The 4,234-nt window shown below is 29.9% G+C and overlaps 1 long non-coding RNA gene across 1 annotated transcript; it reads right to left on the reverse strand.

The window, feature by feature from the left end:
- Positions 1 to 664: 664 nt before the first annotated feature.
- On the reverse strand, positions 665 to 1,210 carry LOC120417863 (uncharacterized). Its single transcript, XR_005605513.2, has 3 exons — positions 1,071 to 1,210; positions 922 to 1,013; positions 665 to 866 (listed from the first exon to the last, which is right to left on the reverse strand). It is a non-coding gene; the product is annotated as an uncharacterized LOC120417863 (long non-coding RNA).
- Positions 1,211 to 4,234: the final 3,024 nt, after the last annotated feature.

The raw sequence follows: 4,234 nt of genomic DNA on the forward strand, positions 1-4,234 counted from the left end.
TCATTATCATACCATTTCAGCTCGATAAACATCGTAACTCGTCGTTCGCTTCGTACCCCACTAAACATGAATCATGTAAAACTCGTAAAAACATCTCAATTAAAAAGTCAGACTGTTAAATCCTTCATCATGTAATTACCAACAATTTTGGTTCTATCTTTCCACAGCCGGCTGTCTAAGATTAAACCACTTCAATTAAAAGTTAACAGCCGATAAACGGGAAATGTCTCATCCGCAGCATCCGATTGCTTGCCTTGAGAATAAAACATTATACCTTTCAACAAACACTATGATTTTGGGTCGCATCATCATCTTCTATGATGAATTCTGACCAAGCACCTTATCCTACTAACAAATTTTCAGGTTCCTGGCGCTTCACGCAGAAAAATCCGATTGTGAATCTGGCAAAATGTTGGGCGTAGCCCACAAACATGTTTGTCATCTCAGGGCCGGCTAACATGTTTGCCAAATTCAACCTAACATGTTTGTGGGTTCGACAAACGAGATTGTTGTCATCAAAGCGAAGGATGTTTGTAATCCCAATAATCATTTTTATTAAATTGACAAACATGATTGTTGGTGTAATAAACGTTCCAGGTTGGTTTGAAAATCAAGATTGTAGTTCCAATAAATTATTCGTGTGAATTTTCTACAATTCCTTGATGTTTTCTTTTGTTTAACGATCAAAACAAGGTTTTGCATATTTTCTATATTTTTAGTCAAACCTTCTGTGTACAAAATATAAATTCCGTTGCATTGTAGCTATCGCCGCTTGTTGCTACACTGCTCTCTAGCTATAGTACATTCCGCCATCAGCTCCGGATCATCCGCGTGAAGCATTGCTTTTGTTTCCAACTTCAGAATCCCTGTGAATAAATTTAGTATTATTTATTTTGGAAAATAGAAAACCCTTTTTGTTACCTGGTTGATCTGCCCACCCATCTGTAGAGAGATTCCAAAAATCATGTTCCAGCCAATCGATGATTTGAAATGCCTCAAAGACCACAAGTTTTCTGCAAAGGTTAAGCGATGTCTTCAAATAAGTTTACCCAAAAATAATTGATACCTACCGATATTTTTTTCAAATTTAACCCTTAATCAATTCCACTCTGTAAATTATAAGCTTCGATTCATGACTGCGAGATTAATAATTATACAAAGAATTTCCGATCTTTTTAATGTTTATTTTTGGCTTCGCCATCTTGAAAGCAGGATAGAGATTTCAAGAGAGAAATTTTGTCTACACGTTTATGAAAAGAAACTGACAAATGCTAAACCAGTTTGTCAAACGGAATAACATCATGGTTGTTTTGCTAAAATACGTTTATTGAACCGATATAATACGTTTGTTAAGCCAATAAACAGGATAGTAGGATTCAATAAACCTGTTTGTAAATTCAAACTCACAACATTTGTGTGCGTGTTGTGGGGTGTAAGCACAGAGTAAATCCGCTGCCCTAGTAGCAACCTGCGCTAACTAACATTCCCGTCCCTTAAAATTGAGATCTACAAACTGACATGGCGGGCGCCGTTGGTGGCCAATGACTGTTACCTATTCGCAACTGATCTAGCTTTAGCAATCATGGTGTTTTATCTTTTCAGCGCATTCATACATGCTGTTGATAAGGGAAACACCACTAGATCGTCGAAGCATATAATCATTAGTGCTGAAAGGATATTACGGTTCTGTTCAGCAACGGAGGGGCAACCCTGGGTGATCTCTCATGCTCATGCTCATGCTCTAAAACCATGTTTTATAATTTAATTTTTCAATATATTTTTTATTTGATTTTGCTCCACCTCCTCGACCTTGGTCAGAATCGAGAGATATAAATTTAAAAAAATATTCGCAGCGACCTAATTTTAAATTTAAAATTTTCACAATTTTAATAATATTCGATTTAATTTTCTTTATTTCAAAGTGTGTTTTCTTTGTATTTTGGATTATTTGAATTTAGAAATTTTTAAATTACTGAATTTTGAAATGCTCAATTTCATTTTTTTTTAAATCCTCTAAATTTTAAATTTTCTATTTTTTAAAATTTTGCGTTTTTTTATTGTTTTTGGTTTTAGAATTACCTAATTCTAAAAAAAAAATTATTCCTATATATTTGAAATGTACTAATTCCTATGCTTATTATTTAATTCTACAATTTATAAATTGTTGAGTTTTTCAGTTTTTTTTCCTAAAAATTATATGATTATTGTAATGGCTTTCCCTAATTTTTAACTTCATTGTCAGTTAAAAACAAACTCTTTCCTTTAAATGTTTGACTCTGCGTTTTTAGGAAATTATGGATTTTCAATATTTTTTTAGCATATACAACATTTTTCAAACGTTTCTAATTTTCAGTCGCATTCAAATAAACAAACTCAAGTTATTTGATGATTTTCATCAAAAAATATTGCAAACAATTAGCGCGCGAAGAAACGTCAAACGCCACTTTTTGATTCCTTCCGTGCTTCTTATTAGCATGACAGGGCAATTTTTTTTAATTTCCTTTTGAATGTTAAATATGGTTCTAGTAGCAATATGTCAGACGTAGATTAGATTTACAGGAAAAGCCTCATTGTTTTAATCATTCTTATGTAAAGTTTTCTTGACTTTTCATTGAACCAGATTTCGTAAATAAAAAAATTCTAAATCCTAAAATTTGTAGGATTTCGTTTCCAGTGTCACGATATTGCTTGAATATAAAAACCTATATAATTTTCCATCATTTTTATTAGTCAAATCAGGGAAATAAAAAAAATATTGTGATATGTATTTTTTTATTTTTTTTAAAACATTCATTTTTTTCCTATTTTCATGTAAACTCATATTTTCTATCAAAACTCATTTCAGATTAAAATACAGTTCGGACAGCAATAAAATTAATTGAAGATTTCAATGTGTTCATCGTGTTTATATGTATTTATATTTTTCATCGCACAATTTCGGATAGTGTTTATTTTACCTTTTTTAATGAAATAGTACTCTTTGAAGATTACGGATTTTTTCGGATTTTTGGTCGAAAATCGGAAAAGACATATTTTTTTTGAAGAATAAATGTTTTTTTTTTATGAATTCATTTTGACTCTAGCAAACCTATAATAATGTTTATAAGCATTTTGTGATACTCTTTGCTGGATTTTTTCAATTTGGAATTGAACTGTTTGTTCAGTCATATTAAAGGAAAAATAGAACTATATTTATTTGAAGATAAAATTTTGACAGCATTCAACCATATATTATCTGCTATAAAAAAAAAAACTTTTAGAAATAAGGATCTGATTTAAATGTTTTCAACAATTTGCAAAATTTTATTAATGCTCAAAATTCTGGAGCAATTTTCAGCAATTTTTTTGTTTGATTTAATCGGGAAAAATCAAACTATGAATTATGCTTGCTTTAAATTAATGCATTTTTTTCAGTAAATATTGTGGCGTTTATATTTTTTTACATTTCTTAATATCTCTTTATACATTTAAATTCAGTTAAAAAAACGAAATTCAAAACAACCAGTAATCAAACTTTTTTAAGTTGGGAGAGGTTGCATTAGCTTTAGAAAATAACCAAAAGCCTCAATAGCCTTAAAACAATTTAAATAAAACAGTGTTATTGTTTTTTTTCAAGAAAAGTTAAGTTATGAGTTTTATTTTGTTTAAAAATCGTGCAAAATTTTTTTTTTTCAGTTCATAGTTTTAATTTATAAAATTTGCCATCAAAATATGCACACAGCTAAAAATTTAAATCTAAACGGTATTAAATTGGATAGTAGAAATTTACCAATTTGTTCATAAGTTTTTCATCCAGATTTGTTGAAAAACGAAATTATACATAAGTGAGATAAATTAACATTCTTCGGCCACTTTTATTAAAAATTTATTTAGGGTATATTTAAAATTTAACGACAATTTGCTAGCGGACATGAAATTCGATTTAATTTCAACAATCTAAAAAAACGTAAAAAAAAATCACTTTCTTTTCAAGTCTTTTATATAAACATGGTATACGAAAAAAGTGGATTTTTGATGAAGCATTTTCTTCAATTTATTTTTTTTAAACATTGGATGAAGCTTTTTTTAAATCTTTTTTGCATACATTATTTTACAGTGTTACAATTTGTCTCAATAATCATACCGTTAGCCAGGTGAATTTAAACAAATGGAATTTCTGATTTGCTGATTTCCATATCCTTTGAATTTTTGAACCCAAGCCCCCCCCAAACAAAAATCCTGGCTACGGCCCTGC

Source organism: Culex pipiens, chromosome 1 (genome assembly GCF_016801865.2).
Source record: "Culex pipiens pallens isolate TS chromosome 1, TS_CPP_V2, whole genome shotgun sequence".
NCBI classification, from domain to species: Eukaryota; Metazoa; Arthropoda; class Insecta; order Diptera; family Culicidae; genus Culex; species Culex pipiens.